The sequence below is a fragment of the Cervus canadensis genome, chromosome 20 (genome assembly GCF_019320065.1).
Source record: "Cervus canadensis isolate Bull #8, Minnesota chromosome 20, ASM1932006v1, whole genome shotgun sequence".
Lineage (NCBI taxonomy): Eukaryota > Metazoa > Chordata > Mammalia > Artiodactyla > Cervidae > Cervus > Cervus canadensis.
The window spans coordinates 17,731,994-17,745,287 of NC_057405.1; the positions used below are offsets into that span (position 1 = coordinate 17,731,994).

General features: G+C 35.4%; 1 pseudogene across 1 annotated transcript; it reads right to left on the minus strand.

The window, feature by feature from the left end:
* Nucleotides 1-1,515: 1,515 nt before the first annotated feature.
* LOC122422839 lies at nt 1,516-2,566 on the minus strand (annotated as a pseudogene). Its single transcript, XR_006263977.1, has one exon. The product of XR_006263977.1 is annotated as a 60S ribosomal protein L5-like (transcript).
* Between the last annotated feature and the right edge of the window lie 10,728 nt (nt 2,567-13,294).

Consider the following 13,294-nt stretch of genomic DNA (forward strand, 5'->3'; position numbering starts at 1 on the left):
CAGTTGCTCAGTCATGTCTGACTCTTTATGGACTGCAGCACACCAAGCTTCCCTGTCCATCACCAACTCCCGGGTCTTGCTCAAACTCATGTTCATCGAGTCAGTGATGCCATCCAACCATCTCATCCTCTGTCATTCCCTTCTCCTCCCACCTTCAATCTTTCCCAGCATCAAGGGCTTTTCCAAAAAGTCAGTTCTATGTATCTGGTGGCCAAAGTATTGGAGTTTCAGCTTCAGCATCAGTCCTTCCAATGAATATTTTGGATTGATTTCCTTTAGGATTGACTGGTTGTGACTCTTTGCAGTCCAAGGGACTCTCAAGAGTCTTCTCCAATACCAACAGTTCAAAAGCATACATTCTTTGACACTCAGCTTTCTTTATAGTCCAAATCTCACATCCATACATGACTACTGGAAAAAAAAAAAAAAAAAAAAACAACATAGTTTTGACTAGATGTAACTTTAAAACATGTAATCATCTGGCCCTAAATGGCAATGGTACCATGACTGAGCAAATTGCATTAGATGATATAATAGCAATTCCTGTCTCATTAGCAGTCCATTATGAACTTATAAAATCTAAGGTGTTTCATTGAGTAATACCAAGTACAATTCAGTTTTATTCATATCTATGCATTCACTGAGCCTGAAGGGAACCGACTCATTTATAAATAATTATTCAAAGAACCTCTTCCTCATCTTATGATTTTAACACTTGAGTGTTATTTAACAACAAATCTTTCCCTTTTTATGGTATAGCTGAATACTTTTATGCTATCAACTATTTCATAAAAGTATTATTCTTGACCCACATACAGGCTTCTCAGGAGACACGTTAAGTGGTCTGGTTCTTCTATCTCTTTCAGAATTCTCCACAGTTTGTTGTCATACACACAATCAAAGGCTATTGCATAGTCAATGAAGCAGATTTTTTTCTGGCATTCCCTTGCTTTCCCTATAATCCAGTGAATGTTGGCAATTTGATCTCTGGTTCCTCTGCCTTTCTAAATCCAGTTTTAAAGTCTGGAGATTTTTGGTTCATGTACTGTTGAAGCCTATCTTGGAGGATTTTGAGCAAAATCTTATTAGCCTGTGAAATGAGGACAATTGTATGGTAGTTTGAACATTCTTCAGCATTGCTCTTCTTTGGGATTGTGGCTACTGCTGAATTTTCCAAACTTGCTGACATATTGAGTGCAGCATTTTAACAGCATCATATCTTATAATTTGCAATAGTTCAGCTGGATTTCCATCACTTCCACTAGCTTTGTTTGTAGTAATGCTTCCAAAGGCCCATTTGAATTCATACTCCAGGATGTCTGACTTAATGTGAGTGATTACACCATCGTGGTTATCTGGGTCATTAAGATATTTTTTGTATAGGTCTTCTGTGTATTCTTGCCACCTCTTCCTAATCTCTTATGCTTCTGTTAGGTCCTTACCATTTATCTCTTTTATTATGCCCATCCTCACATGAAATATTCTCTTCAGTGTTTTTCTCTTATCACTCATAACTTTCTTTTTTTTTTTTTTTTTTGCTTATTCAATAAGTTTATTATTGTCTTATCTGAAAAATCTTGATAGAAAATTGTGGTTTGGTTTAACTCTCGGCAGCTCGTTCCTGAGCTCTAAGGAAGCTTGCCTTCTTCTGAGCTACCCGATCTTTCTTCTGGGCAAGTGACATTTTGGGACGGTTCCACCTCTTCTTTTTAACTTCTTTCTTAGGCTTCTTCTCATACACTGGATTCTCTCGTATCGCAGCATGAGCTTTCTTATACATCTCCTCCATCATGTCTGGAGTCACGTTGTTCTTTATGTACTGAGAGAACTGCTTCTTGTAAGCATCCTCGTCTTCTTCAAGCAGGTAACGCATGTAGTCTGTGACGTTCTGACCCATGATGTGCTTTCGGTGTACCTCAGCACTGAATTCTTTGCTTTCTGAATCATAACCAGGGAACCGTTTGGTACTGTGAGGGATAGACAAGCCTCCATCGACAGCTCCCTTTAGGGCCCCAAAAACTTTATTCCCGGTAGTAGTTCTGGCAAGTCCTGCATCCAAGTAACAGGTGAAGGCACCAGGTTGACCATCGATACTTTTTCCACATTGTATTCATCTCCGGTCACTTCGACTTGGCCTTCATAAATTTTGTCCATACCAAACCTATTAAGAAGCCTGTGGGCCAGCAGCAGGCCAGTACAATATGCTGCAGCATAATTTGTCAGGCCAACCTTCACACCATATTTTGGGAGTTCGTGAGCATAAGCTGCACAAACTATCATATCTCCTTCTATACGGGCATAAGCAATCTGACAAATGATATCTCTGTTCGTTACACGAACAATCATTCTGTATTTAGGTGTGTTGTACTTATTTTTATCTTGGATAACCAATCGCTTCCGAGCATAGTAGTCAGTTTTGCCCTCTCGCCTTCTTCTGAATTTCACTTGGTATCTCTTGAAGTAGGCCTTGTTCTTGACAACTTTCACAAACCCCATCCTGCGGAACAGAACCCCGATTCCACGGCTTGTCACAGAGCTGCAGAACCAGCACGGCTCCGTGGGGGAAAAAGCCACTCATAACTTTCTAATCAGCACTTTCATTAACCAGTCGTAAATTTTATTTTCTCTACTGTAAGTGAGGTTTTCAAAATGTTCAACTATGTTTTTATGGAAAAACCTCTATTTCCCAGTTATATTTTAAGAAGGTAGCTAGTGATTATATTTAATTATAATAAGTAGAACAATATAAATAACCTTGGAGATCTACTGATTGATTCACTGAAACCAAGTGCTCAAGTGATCTTTGCATGATTCGGATATTTTAGGAAATGAGGTATTTGCATTACCTTGCAAATGAGTTAAAAATAGGTTAATTATACCATTTATACAACAATTCTTAGAATACAGAATGGAATGTTTATTATTAATTTTTGTATATTTTTTATAAACAAGTATAAAATTAACACTATTTTTTATAGTTTTCCTTTTCAAATATGTCAACAGATTTACACAGGATTTTGATCAATCTTCTGACACCACTTGGAAAACTTTGTAACTCCATTTGACCTTGACACTGATATGTACTGCATGCTAGATAATCATGTCTGTAAATAAACTAGAGATTCAAAACTTGAGACGATAGACAGAAATATATACATGACTGATTCTTGGGAGGGAATACTGTGGATATGAAAATGAGGTCACACTCACAGGATAAAAAGCAATAATAGCTTCCTATCTTTTATAGGAAGCAGACAATGTGAAGACTAAATGGATTTTTCAAGCTTACCACTCAATAGGACTGCATATTCTAATATCTTCAGTTCTTATCTTTCTGCCTTGGCTATAAGAAAAGACTAGTACTCAACAAAGGATGAAACAATGTTTTTGGAGTGAAAGTTTTGGAGTGTTTGAAGTGAAAAAAAACCTTTTTATCAAAGTTGGGATAGAGAGATTCAAGAAACTCACAGGTAGAATGCCTATTGGAATGAAGGATGTTTTGTTACCCTCTTAGATTGTCATTAAGTATATATTCTGCCAGTCTGCCTTGGTGCTGCCATTCAAATGAAGCCAACCCTCATAACAAAGTTTTTGAAGAAATTGACAAGTTCTTTGAAGTTGAGAACCTAAACATGAAGAGGTGTATTGTCCTCTTGAGTAGAGTTTCTTAAAGTGAGAAGACTTTTGAGAGTGGTTAACAGTCAATGAAAAAAGAAGGCACTGTAGTAGTGTGACTGGAAAAGGGGCTAGGCAACCCTGTGCCTTCAAACACTTGAAATGCCCAGGAGATTACCTGAATATTCCCCTGTGCCCAGGTCAGGGGCCACAGTGATTGTCTAATAAGACAGGAACAAGAGAAAGGCCCACGTATTTTCCACATGTGGGATTACTCTTTCTAGAAGAGGGGTTGAGGTAATGAGCCATGTCTGGGATTAAAGGGATGCAACTGAGTTTTTCTGAAAAGGCTCTAAACAGGGATAGGGAAGAACTGAACACCAGTCCCCTAGAAAACAGTGCTAGACCTTCTAAGTAGGGACACATTTTGGTAGATTACATTATTCATGAGTGGATCCAAGAAAAATAGAGTAATGTCAAGTATGATATTCTATCACTACTGTAGTTAGCAAGAGACTCAAGATTTATCTCATCTTTCTCTCATTTTCCCAGAGAAGTCTCCAAATAGCTGATGCCAGGGGGAGGCATGGAAACACAGAATAAGAGATTTCAACTCAACTGTACAGGACTAGATTTTTCATCATTAAAATTGACCGAGAAGCTATGTAAACTGTATAACTTGTTGAGCAGGAATGATGAGGGTAATTTAATGCACCACAGTTAAAACCAATAATTGCTGGAGAACAACATCCGTATTAGGTTACTTTCACCACTGAGATGAGATTGCTTAATTATGGAGGTGAGGGTTAAGAGAAGAGGGGATTTTAGTGGGGACATATTTATAAGTTTTCAGCTTTTTACTGAATGTTTTGTGTTGTGGTGACCTTGATTTCACTCTGTGATCTCGCAACTGTGGGTTCTTTGTTAATAAACACTTGCATAATATGAACCTCTTGGATATTTTGGGCTACTGTGCTCTGCTTTTCTCCTGTTGAACCAAATGTTAATTAACATAATTATTTAAACTCCCTTTAAACTGCTAGATTAATTTAAAAATTAATGAAGATTACAGGTGTAGAAGTCTTGATATATTACAAAGAGAAAAAACAAGCAAACAAACAAAAAAACACCTCTATGCTTTTGGAAAGGATGATGCTTTTGATATATTACAAACAGAGAATGAAAAAAAAAAAAAACTCTATGCTTTTGGAAACTGATTACTTATAATTAAGAAATAGTATTAAATTAATAAGGCTAAGGACTGTTCCAAATATGATACTTTACGTTCTCTAAATCACTACATTGGTCTGTAGGATACCGATTTACAGTTTTGTTTTGTTTTTTTCTTAAGTGAAACTTTCACTAGAAAATTTTGTTCATAATTTTAAAAGTTCTTTGGGATTCATCCATCCTTCTGCTGTAAACATAAAATTATCATTAATTACCAACTATTTATTGAAAACCTACTATGTGTCAAATATTGTTTCAAATAATGTTGATATTCTTGCCATCATAGTGTTCATTAGTTTGGGGAGTCAGCAAAATGACAAATCAACAGACTATAGTTAAGCAAATGCTATGAAAAAGGTATGCTTAGAAAAGACAGAAAAGTGACACCTTGGAAATTTAGGCTTTGAGGAAGAAATTTTGATTTAGTTGCAGTTGGAATGGGAAAAGATAAATCAGTCTGGATAAGGATTTTCTCAGGAGCATGCACAAAGTTAGCGAGAGAGATACCTTTATGTATGTGCAAAACATATACTTGGGGAAACGGATAAATCATAAGGAATTCTATCAGATAATGCTCGGCCTTTTCTAGTATGAAAACAATATATCCCATATAGATCTTTATGGAAACTTCTAGAAAAGCTTCCTGTACTTCTATGAGAACAAGAGGAGGATATATGATTGGCACAGAGGGGCAGGGCTGGGAGCCCATATTCTCATCAAGAGATGGAACAGTTTTCAACATATGAGAATATTTTATACAGGATATTTTCTATATTAAACCTTGAAGGTTGGTCATATTTTGCTTTAAGAAATAACCTGACATGTAAGAGTTACCACTGCATAACATGTATTTTGATTCCAAAATGGGTAACAGCACCAGTGGACCTATCTAGATCAGAGTTTAACCATCCAGATGTTTCATTTCAATGCAGCAGTACAATAGAAAAGCCCTTGTTATACCCTCTATGGCTTACACATTCAATAGAATATCAAATATAAATATGCAATATCTGTCAATCACAATAATAAATGTTGGAGAAATAAGTAATATTATTAAATGTGTGTGTTTATGGATGGTTTCCCACGTGGTTCAGTAGTAAAGAATTCACCTGCCAATGCCAGAGCCACAGGAGATGCTGGTTTGATTGCTGGGTCAGGTAGATCCTCTGGAGAAGGAAATGGGAGACCATTACAGCATTCTTGCTGGAATAATTCCATGGACAGAGGAGTCTGGTGGGCTACAGTCCATGGGGATACAAAGAGTCAGACATGATTGAATTACTAACCCTTTCCCTTCCATAACAAAGATGGGATTGATTAATACAGGTTGTCAAATTTAGAAAAAAAAAAATACAGTATAAATATGATCACATACTATTTGGGACATATATACACTAAAAGCAAGTACTTATTGTTTTTAAAATTAAAACTTAGGACCCATCTTTTTAGTTTTTGTTTTTATTTTCATTACTGTAAGATGTGCATCCTCCTAGAGTTTGAGCAAACTCTGGGAGAGAGTGAAGGACAGGGAAACCTGTTGTGCTGCAGTCCATGGGGTCACAAAGAGTCAGACATGATTTAGTTACTGAACAATAGCAGGAGGTGGATCAAAAAGGATCTTGCTGCAATTTATGTCAGAGAATGTCTGCCTATGTTTTCCTCTAAGAGTTTTATGGTATCTGGCCTTTCATTTAGATCTTTAACCCATTTTGAGTTTATTTATGTGTATAGTGTTAGGGAGTGTTCTAATTTTACTGTTTTACATGTAGCTACCCAGTTTTCCCAGCACACTACTTATGAGAGAGACCATCTTTTCTACATTGTGTATTATTGCCTCCTTTGCCATAGATTGAGTGGCCATAGGTGCTTGGGTTTATATCTGGGCTTTCTATTCTGTTCTATTGATCTAAATTTCTGTTTTTGTGCCAGTAAAATGTCATTTTGATTATTGCAGCTTTGCAATATAGTCTGAAGTCAGGGACCCTGTTTCCTCTAGTTCCATTTTTGTATCTCAAGATTGCTTTGGTTATTTGGTGTCTGTTATGTTTCCACACAAATTGCAAAGTGTTTTATTCTAAGTCTGTGAAAAATGCCATTGTTAATTTGATAGGGATTGTGCACTAAATGTGTAGATTGTTTGGGTAGTATAGTTATTTTGACCATATTGATTCTTTCAGTTCAAGAACACTGTCTATCTTTTCATCTGTTTGTGTCATCTTTGGTTTCTCTCATCAGAGTCTTATAGTATTTTGAGTACAGTACTTTTGCCTCTTTATGCATGTTTATTCCTAAGTATTTTATTATTTTTAATGCCACAGTAAATAGGATTGTTTCCTTAATTTCTCTTTCTTTTTTTCTTTTTTAAAATTTAACTAATTAATTTATTTTACTTTACAGGAATGCAAGAGATTTCTATGTATTAGTTTTGTATCCTGCAACTTTACCAAATTCATTGATAAGCTCTAGTAGTTTTCTGGTAATTTAAAAGCTTTACACAGCAAATGAAACCATAAACAATAAGAAAAGACAATCCTTCAGAAAGGATGAAAACTTTGGAAATGAAGCAACTGACAAGGGATTAATCTCCAAAATATTAAAAAAAAAAAAAAAAAAAGCTCACACAGCTCAATATTAAAAATAAATAAATAAATAAAAATAGTGGAAGATCTAAATGGATATTTCTCTGAAGAAGATATACACATGGTGGACAAAAATCACATGAAAATATGCTCAATGTCACTAATTATTAAAGAAATGTAAATCAAAACTGCAATGAAGATATCATCTCAAGCCAACCAGAATGGTTATTATCAAAAATCCACAAACAATAAATGCTGGAGGGAGACCGAGAAAAGAGAAACCTACACTGTTGGTGGGAATGTAAATTATTATAGCCACTAAGGAAAATAGTATAGAGTTTCCTTAAAATATTAAAAAAAAAAAAAAATAAAAAAAAAAAAATAGAGCTACCCTGTGACCCATCAATCCCACTCTTGCATATATATCTGGAGAAAGTCATAGTTTGAAAAGATACACGTATCTAATGTTCATTGCAGCACTATTCACAATAGCCAGGGCATGGAAGCAATATAAATATCCATCAACAAATAAATAAAGGAAATGTGGTAAATATATACAACAAACTATTACTCAGTCACAAAAAAGAATGAAATGATGTCATTCGCAGCAACACGGATGGACCTAGAGATTGTCATACTGAGTGAAGTAAGTCAGACAGAGAAAGACAAATATCATATGATGCTGCTTATATGTGGAATTGAAAACAATGGTACAGATGAACATGTTTACAAACCAGAAACAGACTCACAGATGTAGAAAACAAATTAATGGCTGTGGGGGAGGAAGGACAGGGTAAATTGGGAGACTGGGATTGATATATACGCACTAATATATATATATATATATATATATATATATATATATATATATATGAGATAACTAATAAGAACCTACTGTATAGCACAAGGAATTCTACTCATTACTCTGTAATGACCTACATGGGAAAATAATCTAAAAATGTGTCTATATGTCTATGTATAACTGATTACTTTGAGTAACCTGAAACTAACATGAAATTGTAAAGCAGCTATATATTAATACTTTTTTAAAACTAAAGTAATAAAATGTAATAAAAAGTAATGAAAAAATAAAAATAATAAATTAATTAAATTTTAACTGGTCATTCTGTGTTTTATCTGACAGCACAAGAATAATAACCTCTGCTAAAAGGAGAAATATATCAGTCTTTTTTTTTTTCATCATTGAGACAAATGTACTTTGATAAGCCAGCTTCTAACCTTTATCTTTCACTGCTAAGTGTACTCTTTTTAATAAATAACTGTTGAGTTCCCAGTCTATCCTTGTAAGCAGAATTAATACTAAATCATTTAATTGTTGATTTAATTGTTAGGCCATATTAAATATATAAAGCTATTTATATATCAGCAAAGCAAATATTCAAAAAGAAGTATTTGTTAAACTAATACACATTTTCATATTTTATATATTCTATATTTAGGAATTTTGGTAAATTTGGAAGGCAGATGGTTAAAAACAAATAGCATAAATTAATTGGCTTCCCGAGTGGTTCAGAAAGTAAAGTATCTTCCTGCAGTATGGGAGACTTGGGTTTGATCCCTGGGTCAGGAAGATCCTCTGGAGAAGGAAATGGCAACCCACTCCAGTATTCTTTCCTAGAGAATCCCATGGACAGAGGAGCCTGACAGGCTACAGCCCATGGGATCGCAAAGAGTTGGATACGACTGAGTAACTAGCACATAACACACAGTTGGTGAAGTTTTAAGTATCATTTTATTGATAACTTTTTTGGAGATTATTTTTTTTGCAAACATATCAGTGTTGGATCCTAACAATATCCTTTAAACATTCTCAGCTGTTAAAATCTTAATTCCAATGACTATAAGAACACCCGATTATCTACTATCAGTTTTGATGACCTCCAAAATGAATCAAGGAGGAAATTTTCCTTGCAGTTTTTTTTTTTCTTTTTTTTTTTTTTCATTTTTAACTCTGTGTATATTTTAATCCTAAACTCCTTTGGTAACCATAGGTTTGTTTTCTATGTCAGTGAGTCTATTTGCATTTTGTAAATAAGTTCATTTGTATCATTTTTTTTTTCTTTTTTTTAGATTCCACACATAAGTGAAAAAAGTCTCCTGTTAGAAGGTGATGTCAAGGTGCACTAAGAATTGGATTTACAAATATACATGTATATATAGGAAAAAAATGATAGTAAATTTGCATGTATTTTTTAAAACTATTGGCTTGTATGTGAAAACAAACACACCAAAGTAATGACAAATGTGCCATTTAAAGTTTAGAAATCTTAAATGCAAAAAAAATGCAATTATAACAAAAACTAACAAACAAAAAACCCTTGATTTTAGTTAGAATTTGTGACTCAGTATTTCAAGTTCTTTGTCTTACCAAAGTATACACATTCTTAGACCTGTCCTTAGCATCTTTCCTCCATTTTTCTCTTATATCAGCTACAGTTTATTACTTTCTATAAACCAAACTTGTTTACCAAAAATGCTTTTTCTTTCTCCAAAATTCTTTAGAACCATATGTTCAAAGCCTTCATTGTAAGCACCATTCCTTTAAACTTGGATTTTTTTTTTTTTTTTTAAATTTTCTGTTTGTTGTAAACTTAATGCCCATCAGTGTTACCAAGAGTAATCAAAAGAAGTGTTGGGAGCTTTCCAGTACTTTTTCAGGGTTCATAAAGCTTAAATTTTATTGAGGCCACACAGGCTGCCCATCATTTAAGGCCCTTACCAATAAAAGGTGGATTTCCCCCAAGTGCATGGTTCAACTCAGCTTAGAGATAAAAGTGTGAAGGAGCCATTATTGCATTCCTACTACATAAAAATTAAATAAATTGACTTTTAGGACTCAAGTTATTTGAGGATAAGTTAAGTTACTAAACAATTCTTATGATGAAATAAACCAAGTTTTGATGGATTATTATATTAAAAAATAGTTGTAAAAACATCACTTGTCAAACAACAGATGGCCCCAAATTATTACTAAAAGCAAATAAATAAATAAATAAGACATTTTAGTGTTGCAATTATAAAATGAAATAGTATGCGTTTAAGTAACACCATTGGATGTGTATGGTGGTGAGAGTAAATTTTGATGCTGTAAAGAACAATATTGCATAGGAACCTGGAATGTAGGTCCATGAATCAAGGTAAATTGGAAGTGGTCAAACAGTAGATGGCAAGTGTGAACATTGACTTTTTAGGAATCAGTGAACTAAAATGGAAGGGTATGGTCAAATTTAATTTTGATGACCTTTATATCTTTTACTGTGAGCAAGAGCCCCTTAGACCCTTAGACAAAGTGAAGTCCTCAGAGTCAACAAAAAGCTCTGAAGTGCAGTACTTGAGTAGAATCTCAAAAACAACAGAATAATTTTGGTTAGTTTCCAAGGGAAAACATTCAACATCACAGTAATCCAGTCTATGCCCCAAACACTAGTGCTAGAGAAGAAGAATTTGAACAGTGCTATGAAGACCTACTGGAGAAGGCAATGGCACACCACTCCAGTCCTCTTGCCTGGAAAATCCCAAGGATGGAGGAGCCTGGTGGGCTGCAGTCCATGGGGTCGCTAAGAGTTGGACACGACTGAGAGACTTCACTTTCGCTTTTCACTTTCATGCATTGGAGAAGGAAATGACAACCCACTCCAGTGTTCTTGCCTGGAGAATCCCAGGGACGAGGGAGCCTGGTGGGCTGCCGTCTATGGGGTCGCACAGACTGAACACCACTGAAGCGACTTAGCAGCAGCAGCAGCATGAAAACCTATAATACCTTTTAAATTGAACACCAAAAAAGAAAAAAAAAAAAAAAAGTTCTTTTCATTGTAGAGGACTGGAATGAGAAAACTGATAGTCGAGAGATATCTAGAGTAAAAGGCAAGTTCGGTCTTTGAGTACAAAATGAGGCAGGGCAATGGCTAACAGAGTTTTGCCATGAGAACACCCTAGTTGTAGCAAAAAACTTCAAACACAACACAACAGATGACTCTACACATGGACATCACCATATTGATTATATTATTTGTAGCCAAAGATGGAGATACACTATAAATTCAGCAAACACAAGACTTGGAGCTGGCTGTAGCTCAGATCATGAACTCCTTATTGCAAAATTCAGATTTAAATTGGAGAAAGTAGGGGAAAACACTAGGCCATCAGGTATGACTTATGTCAAATCGCTTATGATTATATAGCAGAAGTAACAAATAGATTCAAGGGACTAGATCTGATAGATTGCCATAAGAACTACGGATGGAGGTTCCTAACATTAAACAGGAGGCGATGGTCAAAACCGTCCCCAAGGAAAAGAAATGAAACAGGGCAAAATGGTTGTCTGAAGAGGCCTTACAAATAGCTGAGAAAATAAGAGAGGAAAAAGCAAAGGAGAAAAGAAAAGATATATCCATCTGAATTCAAAGTTCCAAAGACTAGCAAGAAGAGATAAGAAAGTCTTCTTAAGTGAACAATGCAAAGAAACTGAGAAAAACAATAGAATGGGAAGGACTAGAGATCTCTTCAAGGAAATTAGAGATATTAAGGGAACATTTCATGCAAAGATGGGCACAATAAGGGACAGAAAACAAAGGACTTTTAATAGGAGACAATAGTAAAAAGAGGTGGCAAGAATACACACAAAAACTGTACTAAAAAAAGGTCTCAATGATCTGGACAGCCAGTATGGAGTGGCCACTCACCTAGAGCAAGACATCCTGGAGTATGCAGTCAAGCGGGCCTTAAGGAAGCATTACTATGAACAAACCTAGTGAAGCTGATGGAATTCCAGCTGAGCTCTTTCAAGTCTTGAAAGATGATGCTGTGAAAGTGCAGCACTCAATATGCCAGCGATTTTGGAAAACTCAGCAGTGGTCACAGAACTGGAGAAAAAAATCAGTTTTCATTGCAATCCCAAAGAAGGGCAATGCCAAAGAATGTGCAAACTGCTGCACAATTGCACTCATCTTACTTGCTAGCAATGTAATGCTCAAAATCCTTCAAGCTAGGCTTCAGCAGTACATGAATCAAGAACATCCAGATGTATAAGCTGGATTTATAAAAGAAAGAGGAATCAGAGATCAAATTGCCAACATCCTCTGGATCATAGAAAAAGCAAGGGAATTCCAGAACAACATAAACTTCTGCTTCATTAATTATCTTAAAGCCATTGACTATGTGTATCACAATAAACTATGGAAAACTCTTAAAGAGAGGGAATATCTCTTCCTGAGAAACCTGCATGTTGGTCAAGAAGTAACAATTTGAACTGGACATGGAAAAAGGGACTGGTTCAAAATTGGGAAAAGAGTACTTCAAGGATGTATACAGTCACCCCATTTATTTAACTTATATGCAGAGCACATCACATAAAATATAGGGCTGAATGAAGCACAAGCTGGGAACTAAAGAGCCTCTTGGTGAAGGTGAATGAGAAGAATGAAAAACATGGCTTAAAACTCAACATTCAAAAACTAAAATCATGGCAACCAGACTCATCACTTCATGGTAAATAGATGGGGAAACAATGAAACACTGACAGACTTCATTTCCTTGAGCTTCAAAATCACTGTGGACGGTGACTGCAGCCATGAAATTAAAAGATGATTGCTCCCTGGAAGAAAAGCTCTGAGGATGCTAGACAGCACAGTAAAAAGCAGAGACAGCACATTGCCAACAAAGGTCCATATAGTCAAAGCTATGGTTTTTCTAATAGTTACTTGTGGATGTGGGAGTTGGAACACATGTGAGAGAAGGCTGAATGCCAAAGAACTGATGCTTTTGAACTGTGATGCTAAAGAAAATCAATGACACAAGAAAATAATTCAAGTTGGTATAAACTATTTGTAAATTAAAATTATTTATATTCC